This window comes from Neltuma alba, unplaced genomic scaffold (assembly GCF_004799145.2).
Source record: "Neltuma alba isolate B1F8T4 unplaced genomic scaffold, ASM479914v2 tig00002911_pilon, whole genome shotgun sequence".
Lineage (NCBI taxonomy): Eukaryota > Viridiplantae > Streptophyta > Magnoliopsida > Fabales > Fabaceae > Neltuma > Neltuma alba.
Window position 1 is genome coordinate 29,764 of NW_021633069.1, and position 11,348 is coordinate 41,111.

Genomic DNA, 11,348 nt, shown 5'->3' on the forward strand with positions numbered 1-11,348 from the left:
TCAATTTGTCGATGGTTTTTTGAAGATTCCTGAGAAGAATGATTCTCTATTTCCGGTGTGGCAACAATGTAACACCATGGTCTTAACCTGGATAAATCGAACGCTCTCTTCTTCAATTGCATAGAGTGTGATATGGATTAACAAAGCAGTTAACGTCTGGAATGATCTGAAAGAGCGTTTCAGTCATGGCGATATTTTCAGAGTTGTTGAGCTTCAAGAGGAACTCTATCAGTTTCGTCAAGGTGATCTTTCTGTCTCTGATTACTTCACCAAAATGAAGATTATTTGGGATGAATTGTTGAATTTCCGTCCCCTGCCTAATTGCTTGTGTTCTGCCAAGTCTAACATTCAACAAGACTATGTAATCCGATTCCTCAAAGGTCTCAATGACCGATTCTTAAATGTTCGATCTCAAATTATGTTGATGGATCCGATTCCTCCAATGAACAAAGTTTTCTCCCTTATCATCCAACAAGAACGAGAGTTGAATGGATATACTGAATCCACTATATGTTTCACTCGAACATCCAGACCACCGAATCTGTCTTCTACTTAGTCTAATGGATTGGGCAATAATAACAATAAAGTCTGTACATATTGTGGAGAACCACGGCACATCGTGGAAACCTGCTACAAGAAGCATGGATATCCACCTGGTTTCAAATTCCGAAACAATGGAGCTTCTATCCATAATATTGTGAAGTCTGATTCTTCATCCGCTGAGGTTTTTCCTTACGCACCCCTTTCTGCCAATACTGATAGTCCTATTACTCAAAATCAATACCAAAAATTATTGGCTCAGCTACAACCTCCCGCTGCATCTCAGTTCCCTGTATCTTCTCCTTCCCTTGTTTCTGCACCTAATTCTACTCATCATGTTAATCAAATGTCCTCTCTTACTCTTTGCCTAATCTTGATAAGCCAGGTACTCATACTGTTCTTTCTCTTCATTCTACACATGACTCATCCTGGATAATTGATAGTGGAGCTACGGCTCATGTCTGCTTTTCTTTATCCTTGTTTACATCTTATTCTAAAATTACACCTATTCGTGTTACCCTTCCTACTCATTCTGCTGTCATCACTACTATTTCTGGTACTGTTCAAATTACTGCTTCCATATGCTTAACCAATGTCCTGTATATACCTTAATTTCGTTTTAATATCATATCCCTTACTCAGATGACTATACAACTTCATTGTTGTCTTATATTTTTCTCTTCTTATTGCCTGATTCAGGATTTGAAGACATGGAAAATGATTGGTACTGCTAATGTTTCCCAAGGATTATACATGTTACAAAGTCACAATTCTTCAGCTGCTTGTGTGAATTTTGTTTCATCTTCTTCTACTTTTGATACAACTTCTCAATTTCATTTGTGGCATTATCATCTAGGTCATCTTTCTTCTTCTGTCTTAGACACTTTACATTCTCAATTTTCTTTTATTCCTTGTATATGACATGCTAAGAATTGTGATGTATGCCATTTTGCAAAGCAAAGAAAATTACCTTTTCCTACTAGTGTCACTCAGACTACTCATCTTCTGGAACTTGTGCATGCTGATATATGGGGTCCCTATCATGTTGAATCTATTCATGGTCACAAATATTTCTTAACTGTTGTTGATGATTATACACGTCATACTTGGGTCTGTCTTCTTAAAGCCAAATCTGAGGCTCGTCCATCTCTTCAAAAACTTCTTATTTTTCTGGAAAATCAATTTAATCAGACTGTTAAAACTGTTCGAACTAGTAATGGTCTTGAATTTCAAATGGCTTCATTTTATTCTTCGAAGGGTGTTTTAAATCAAACCTCTTGTGTTGAAACTCTAGAGCAAAACAATGTAGTTGAAAGAAAACACCAACATATTCTCAATATTGCTCGGGCTTAATGTTTCAATCTCATTTGCCTATTATTTACTGGTCTTATGCCATTTTACATGCTGTTTAGTTTACTCAATCGATTACCTTCTCCTGTTTTAAAGAATAAATCTCCCTTTCAATTACTCCATCATAAATTCCCTGATTATACTACACTTAAAGTTTTTGGATCCCTTTGTTATGCATGCACATCTTCTCAGCAACGTACTAAGTTTGACACTAGGGCCCACAAATGTGCTTTTCTTGGTTTTAAACAAGGGACAAAAGGTTACATCCTTCTTGACTTACACACCAATCAGATTTTCATTTCACGACATGTCATTTTCTATGAATCCATCTTTCCATTTGCTACAACCTCTACGCCCGTTTCTTTTCCTACTTCAACTGTTCCTATGCCTCAATTTTTCACTCCTGTTGATGATCCTATTTCTTTAACAGTTCCTTCTCTACCTACTACTACCATCCCTTCTAACTCTGTTATTTTTTCATCTTCCCCTTCTGTTCCTGATCATGTTTCTTCTTCATCTTCTTCTTTGTCACCTTCTACTCAACACTCTTCTCCGTCTACTTCTTTACCAGCTCCTGTTCCTTCTCGTCGTTCTGGTAGAACCATCAAGCAGCCTTCATACTTAAGTGACTATCATTGTTTTTTTATTAAAAACATACCAATCGGCTTCCATGTCTCCAACCTGCAGGTATCCTTTACAAAGTGTTCTCTCCTATGATCATCTATCTTCTTCATATAAACATTTTGTTTGTTCCATTACTGTTCCTCATGAACCAAGATCTTACAATGAAGCCATCAAATTCCCTGAATGGTAACAGGCCATGCAAGTTGAAATTTCAGCTTTAGCGCAAAACCACACTTGGATATTAACTGAGTTACCTAAGGATAAATCTCCTATTGGCTGTAAATGGGTGTTCAGGACAAAATTTCATGTTGATGGAAGTCTTGAGCGTTACAAAGCCCGCCTTGTTGCAAAGGGGTATACTCAAGCAAAAGGAGTTGACTATTTTGACACTTTCTCCCCAGTTGCCAAAATGACCACTGTACGTCTCTTACTTGCCATTGCTGCAGCATCTCATTGGCATTTAGAACAGCTAGATGTGAACAATGCATTTCTACATGGGGATTTAACTGAGGATGTCTACATGACCCTTCCTCTAGGATTTTCATCTCCTAACCCCAAACTAGTCTGCAAACTACAAAAATCACTTTATGGCTTAAAACAAGCATCTCGACAGTGGTTTGCCAAGTTATCCACACTTTTACTTCATATGGCTACAGCCAATCCAAATATGATTATTCTTTATTTGTTTATAGCTACCACACCCCCTTCACTGCATTATTAGTTTATGTCGATGACATAATACTTGCAGGTAATGATCCTAGTGAAATTGAGCATATCAAGACTTTTCTTGATCAATCTTTTAAGATCAAAGATCTTGGCAAACTCAAATTCTTCCTTGGTCTTGAAGTTGCTCGTTCCTCTTCTGGCATAGCATTGAACCAGCGTAAATTTGCTCTTGATATTCTCTCTGATGCTGGTTACCTTGCTTGCAAACCTGTATCCACTCCAATAGACAAATCCACACGATTATCCAAAGACCATGGGACTCCACTTAATCACATAGCAAGTTACCAAAGATTAATTTGTCGTCTGCTTTATCTGACAACAACTGGACCAGACATTTCCTATGCTGTCCAACAACTTTGTCAATTCACTCAGGCCCCAACTACAATTCATTATCAAGTTGCACTTCGTGTTTTGAGATATCTTAAACAAAACCCAGGGAAAGGGCTTTTCTTTCCTTCTTCATCCACTTTCAAACTCAAGGGTTTTAGTGATTCTGATTGGGCAGGATGTCCTGACACTCGCAAATCTGTCACTGGATTTTGTGTTTTTCTTGGTCAAGCTCTTATCTCATGGCGGTCAAAGAAACAAAACACTGTGTCCCGGTCTTCATTAGAAGCTGAATATCGGGCACTAGGATCTCTTACTTGTGAAGTTTAATGGTTACTATATCTCCTTGCAGATCTACATATTCCTCATCCATCCCCTGCTGTGCTTTATTGGGATAATCAATCTGCACGACATATAGCAGCAAATCCCACCTTTCATGAACGCACCAAACATATAGACTTAGACTGTCATATTGTGCGTGACAAGATTCAAGCTGGTGTCATTCATCTGCTGCTTATACGAAGCTCTCAACACTTGGCTGATGTTCTCACCAAGCCCCTTGGTTCACAGCCTTTCTCTACTTTAATGTCTGGATTTGGAATGATTAGCATATACTCACCAACTTGCCGGGGGGTAACAGATTAATTATGTAAATAATAGTTTAGTTAGAATTTAGTTAGCATACAGCTGTAAAATAGCTAACATCCTCACGTGGCTTACTGTATATATAAACACTTGTACTGATCAGTTTGTAAATAAGACAAAACTATTCAGTTTCTCTCTTTCGCTTTATTCATTTTTTGTATTATATTTAAACCAAATATAATTGTCAACTAATTTTTATATTAAAGATGAGAGATAGTAATAAGCAATCTAAATGGTAATTTGATATGATCCTAAAATTTACTCATAAGAGTCAAAACAACCAACAAAATTCTCGTAAAACACCCCCAAGCAAAAGAGGAAAATAATACTCGCTCCATCCTTTTCTTTCATTAAAAAAAAATTCTTTAATTAAACTAACTTTTTTATTTTTACCCCAATTAATTATATACCACTTGTCATTTGTTTACAATAAATGTTTATTCATTATCTCTTGTGTACTAATTTTACAAACAGGGGTATAATTGAAGATATATATTGCACATTTATTGTCTTTTAACTAAATGTAACTAACATTTTTAACTGTGTAATTTTGATAGTTATTTATTATAATAAATGGTGGAGGGAGTAAGTACTCCCCCGGTCCTTAATATAAGATCTATTTAATTAATTTGATTAGATTAAAGAAATTAGGTAAGTAAGTTAATTATAAGAAATATGAAACATTTTTTCTAAAATATCATAATCATTTTTCTTAATATCCTCCATCCTTCACTTACTTGATTATGGTTGAAAGAGTTTATATAGGGGTAATTTAGAAAAAAAATAATAAATATAAAAAATATGTCTTGTATTTAGGACCAAAATTAATTTAATAATTAGATCATCTATTAAGAATCGGAGACGTAGATTAGTACATTTCTTATTTAAGTGCAATAAGCTGTTATTTACAATTATGTGTTGCTTTATATACCATCATAACTTATCCTCAAATGTGTAATGGTACGTATAACTTCTGAGTCTCATCATTGCTTTATATGCACATTTATCTCAATTTGTATTCATCAAGCTTGAATCATGTTATCAATTTATTCTATCATGAGAAAGATGAACGAATTTTTTTTAATAAAATTTCATGATTGTAATAATATTTTCCTAGTATTTGCTATATATCCATTCTTTTTTTTTGAAAAAAATACTACCTTCGGTTCTTAATATAAAACTAATAACTAATTTAAAATTTTTGTAAAAATTAATTAAATTTATTTTTTTAAAAAATATATGTTAATTTTCTTAAAATATTTTGTCTTTGGTGAATGCTTCTTACAATCAATAAAAATATCCTGAAGAAAAAATTATAAATTTAAAAGATAAAATGAATTAAATTTTTATCTTTAGAATTAAAGTTAATCTTTTAATTTGTTTTTATATTAAAAATTGGTGGTAGTACTAGTATATATTCATTTTCTTATTGCATGAGAAATTGAACAGATACTTTTGCGGGGACTGAGTTTTATCATCTGGCCAATTAAAAAAAAAAAAAAGCAACGCAGTTTTACTAATGTTTTTGTTAACCTAGACTCAACAAAAGGTTCGGCCCAAATAATAGACCCAAGGCATTAATTGGCCCAAGCCAAAAAACACAGAGAGAGAGAGAGAGAGACGCTAAGAGACGATGTCGTTTAAATGGTCCAAACTCCAAAGGCCCAAGCCGCTGCTTAAAATCGATTCGAATTTCGCGGATCGCAAGTTCGTAACCGCGAAAATTCTTCCCGTTGAGAAAGCAGCGCCAGAGCTTCAAAGCTGCTTCGTAGTCTGGATTTCTGCATTTCGAAGGTATTACTTCTCAGAACTAATTCGATATTTCAAATTTTTTCATTATCATATTTTTCGGTGTATGATTTTCTATTGAAAGCAAATATCAATTTCGTTGTCTGTTCTGCCTCTCTTACTTCTCTCCTATATGAGAAAATGGTGTTTGTCAATTCCTAAAATATGAATTTATTATTTCTTGGATTGCAAAAGGCGTCATCACTTTAGTTGTAAGATTTGATTCTTGTTTTTACTATTTACCTGCTAAACTAATGTAACCTGTTCACTGCGGTGTATTTGATGTTTTATGTTAGTTGTGGGTGATCATGGACTTTGAATGGTGAAGTCATGGTTTTTGATGATGTGCTGTGTAATAATGCTTAATTAGAGATTAATCGTATCGTAAATTTGAGTTATTCCATGATACTCGGGAAAGAAAAGCGTTTAACACTCAAATTTTGTCATGTTGTCGGGAGGCTGTTTAACTTATTCTTGGTCCTCCTTAGAATCTAACGAGGTCAACGAAATTATGATGCTGGGCAATATTGTATTCATAAACACCTGTTTCGTCTGTTTCTATTGTGATTTTGAATTTATCTTTGTCACGAGACTTATTTGTGACTTGTGACTATTATCACCGAAAGGTCGCTTGTTGCTAGTACCATCTGCCAAATTGAACATAGAGCTTTATTTATGAACACAGGTTGAGAATCCATTGTTGTCTTTGAACAGCCCCATGATGATTTGTTTAGCATGATTAAGGATTTAATTGGGTAACTTCATTTAGATATGCATATATGCTGTGTTGCTGTTCGGGATTTTTGTACTTCGGAAGTGGATTGCTTGAACCGTGTCTACCCTGCACAGCAGAGTGCATGAGCCATTAGCAACTACCGTGAGTGCAACTTTGAACCCAGAAGCTATTGTGGGCTTAGCAAGCATAAATCTTAGGTGTCACATGTTACTCTTCTACCTCCATTTCATACCTTCTGAGGATTTTGTAATTTCTGTTCAGCCAATAACTGCAGTGCATCTGTGCATGCAAGAGTTTCTTTAGTTCTGGTTAGAAAATAACAGATCTATGGACAAGGCATACTGAAAGTGAAAAATGGAAAGCTTTGGTTAAGATGTAAATAATTTTGACGATGCAAGACTTTTGATTATGCAACTTGAAACTTTCTTTTCCATGGGCTAGTTCATTGTTCAACTTGAAATTCTTTCTGTGCTGTCCACAACACAGGATATTAACATCATGAGGTTTCAGATTGCAATTAGAAATCCATAATGCATCGAGAATAAAAGAAATTGACTTAGAATCAATTAAATAAATTTCCTCGGTATTTCTGTGACGTAAACAAATAAATATATATTTTGATTCAACCATCCTTGATTTCTGATATTATTGGGGATTGGTATGGTGGACCATATTTTATAATTATAAATTTTAGACATAATATTAATAGGACAAATGACTGAAAAAAAGTTTCTGCGGTTTTCTGTTTCCATGGTAGCGTTGAAGTGGTACTTGAAAGAGCATATAAGTTGATGTTTGAAACGTTCAACCATTCTGCTTTCTTTGTTTCTCAAATGCCTCAAAAATGATATCTCATCTGAATATATCTTGACATTTCTGAAATTTATTTTGAAAAGATGGAGTTTTAATGGAAAAAACGCATCCAAGTCATTCTTTCACCAGGAAATTATTGTAGTTCTCATGCATTGCACAGAGTCCAAAAAATGAGCTATAATATTTATGACTCAAGAATAGTGCGGCTTGTTAGAGTTTATGTTTTATATATAGGTACATAGATTATATGATATAGAGGATGCATTCCCATTTAAGGATTCCGGTAAATATGTTAAGATACACATAAAAATTATATTCATGATAGATAAAGGAAGTATCTTCTTCAAGAATGTTCATGGTTTTCTCGCCGCAGTAATTCATGACTAATGTTTTGACAGAACCAAAACTTGTTCCTTTGATTACACATGTAAAGCTGATAATAGATATGAACGATGATATGATTAAGAGTATATTCTGTAGCTTTTAACAGTTGCTTTTAAAACGTAGCCAGGAGGACAGCTTGTCAAGGACTTTCTTCAATCATTATTGAAGAATCTTACTACCTTTTGTGTTCTAAACGTTATTGGGTTCTTATTATTGTTCATTGTAATTATTGTACTTCTGTATTACGTAATGGTCCATACACTGTCTCCTTTAATTTTTAGCCTCTTTTCCCTTAATGCATTATGTTTTACGCTTTTACTGTCTATAGAATCAGTTGCACATGTGATTTTGGATTTCCTTGATGAGCAATGATTTTCACATAAATGTCATCGGACGTATTAGCGAAGCTGTTGAATTTAAAAGGTGTATACATAACTGTATTAATGCGGTAAACTCATAATAAATGGTGATCATTCTATAGTGGGTTCCAGATGGGCCAATGGGCCAAGAGAAATCTTTGATTCAGATTCTCTTATCACAAATGGGGAAGTTGATTCTTATAATATGAATCTTTTGATGCTACAGAGTTTTTTTTTTTTTTAGGACCAGCTGATGTTACAGAGTTGATATCTTATTATGAGTTGTTAGATATATATAAATTTACACTAACCCTATATAACTGCAGAAGAGCTAATTCTGCAAGCTTTGACTGCTGAAGTTAAGAAGGAGAAACTGGAAATGATTAATTTGTGATTCATACCATACTTGAAAATAGTGTAGAGTCAAGTCCATGGATCATGTCAGAATCAAGTACTTGTATGGCAGTGCTTGCTACAAGCCGCATGTTGGAAGGAAGAAGAAAACCTAATTAAGGAAGCAATTTTAACATTAGTAAGGTTGATCTGGAGATAATCCAGAGTAATGCATCATGTCAGTTGTTTTCTTCTATGCAGAGTCATCTATTAATATTTAGGCTTAGGCTTTTTAACAACCTTCATGACTTCTGTTTGCTTTGACATCCTATGCTCAAGTTCTTGAGTCTATGAATACCATTTAGTAATAATCTCTTAGTAGTTGTGCATGTTTGCCTTTTAACGTTGCTGTTTGCTAGAGATCAGCATACGATGGGATGTCTTCTGAGTAGAAGTTATTTCTTCCCAGAAATGTGATCAATTAAAGTCACAAAAATTATTTAAGATAATAGTACCTTCAAGTGGCAGGGATGTTCATACCAAGATATGTGGCCTGGTATTCAAAATTGATGCCTCTCCTTGATCCGTTCACTTCATGCACTTTTTTGAAGATAGGAGAAGGTTACAATTAAATTGCTCTTTAGATGTGACACCTCCACTCCTAGACATGTTGCATCAACAAATCTAAGAAATATTTTAATTTCAAGCTATAACAAGACATAGATAGGTCATTGTACGTTGCATAGTCTCGCTAGAGTTGGTGTGTTTTCTCAGTTACGAGTTAACAAGATTTGGACCACCATTTCAAGGTGGTCCAGATGTTCCAAGGGACATCGCTTGGATTTACCTACCTTTTTGTTGGCTGTCGGTCAGTAATTATTAGAAATGGTGTACATCTCTGGTTAGTGGTTACCATTTTTTTAAGATCCTCTCATTTTCCAGTGAGAAAGCTCGAATTCCGAAAACAATTAAGTGTGTGGTGTCCGATTGTTCTATAAATTCGGTGGCTTGGGTCAGAATTTTTCATCTTCTTAGAAAATTTGATAGGTGATGAAACGTGGAAAGAAATATTTATAATTTATTATATTTTTAGGATATTTGAGTTATTTGAATTTATTGTTATATTAGGATTTATTTAGAATTAGTATTTTAGTATTTTTATTATTAGGACTAGTTTTTTTTTATGTTATTGTTTTAGTATAATTAGATTTAGAGTTTTCATTCTACAGCAGGCTTAATTATTAAATGATATTTGCAGTTTTCCTTTTAAGAGATTAAAAATAATACTCGATTTGTTTCCTCTTCTCCGTTCTTTATTTCTCCTTTTTTGCCCCTTCCAATCTCTTTCCTTCCTCCTCTCTTTTTCTGTTTCACATCATGCTATCTATGATATCAACAAGTTTATGGAAATTTAAAAAATTAATTAAAATTAGTTTATGGTTTTTTAAAATTATCCTAAAAGATAATGTATAGTTTGTTAGAATGTTATTTAGTTGGTTAAGGAAAATAAAAACGAAGACTAAAATGTGATTTGATGTTGAAATTGAGGCACCTACGCAACGTTAAACACGATTTTTTTTTTTTGGGTGCTCTATGCTATCACTAACTCGATGTCGTTTGCTGTATCTGTGATTAGGAAGCTATCATGCATTAGCATTTTCAGTTAATTTCAGCCGGTTGAATCATCGGTCATATGAGAAATTAATGTCGTAACAACAATAAATTCTTATTGATCGGTTACATAGATTACATGAAAAATTAAAATCACAAGCTAAACAAATTTAAACACAGTTTTTGGACCTTGCTATACCATATTTCGAACATCGGAGCCAATTATTATTGTGGCTACAATACTTGGACCTTTAAGGCGCGCGAATGATATGTAAACCAACTATGTGTCAACAAACTACATGTCAACAAGCTGGTTACCTGTAAATCGCACTGATTGGGGACCTTTGCCATGGAGGAAAAGCTACTACTCGAGTGGTTAAAAAAAAAAAAAAAACAGCAAAAGAGGTATCCATCTTTTATCCCTTGCTTTTTCATCACTGTACCTCTTTAATACAGTGAGAGATAAGATTAGCTCTTGCGGTAAACACTTCTTAACATCTCATTTTTTAAGGGAGCCCCCCTACAAAATAACTGTATTCTCGTTCGATGATTTTTATTATATCTTTTCGTATTATTTTTAATGACATAAGAATTAAATTGGGTACTTAAAATTAATTTGAATTTATTTTTATTTTTTGTCATTTCATTCTGTACGCTAGTGAAGCCCAGACTTTTATGTATAGGATGGAAGTGTAAGTTATAACATTGAGAGATGGCCAGATGATCAAGTTTCATATCTCTTTATATAATGACCTGATATTTAACATTATCCAGTCAAAAATTCACGTATTATTTAGTCGAATTTAGTGTAACTCTCTCAATATAAACTTTTTCTTTCTATCTATTGAGTTTGGAGTTCCAACCTTATTTGGCAAAAAGATGTCAATTCAGCTACTGTCGGCTTGTGGTAAGTTCGTACTTTGAATGGCTGTAATACAGTATATTGAATGCTATGCTCGCCTTCCCCTTCTTCAATAGTTCAGCTGCAGTACTTGAATAGCTCGTCAATAAGATCCTCCCCGAAATAAGATTACCAAACAATATGCTGTCCCTTCGCACACTTGTTTGTCTGCTCGAAGAATGGAAAAGAAAATAGACATGCTAATTAGTGC

General features: G+C 34.1%; 1 protein-coding gene across 1 annotated transcript in view; it reads right to left on the minus strand.

Moving 5' to 3' along the window:
- Positions 1–10,944, minus strand: part of LOC114739808 (WAT1-related protein At3g28050-like) — a 36,686-nt gene extending 25,742 nt beyond the window's left edge. The window contains exons 1-2 of the mRNA XM_028927886.1: positions 10,941–10,944; positions 1,942–1,944 (exon numbers count right to left, since the gene is read on the minus strand). The gene's annotated coding sequence lies outside the window, so the exon portion shown is untranslated. The remainder of the gene's footprint in view (positions 1–1,941; positions 1,945–10,940) is intronic.
- Between the last annotated feature and the right edge of the window lie 404 nt (positions 10,945–11,348).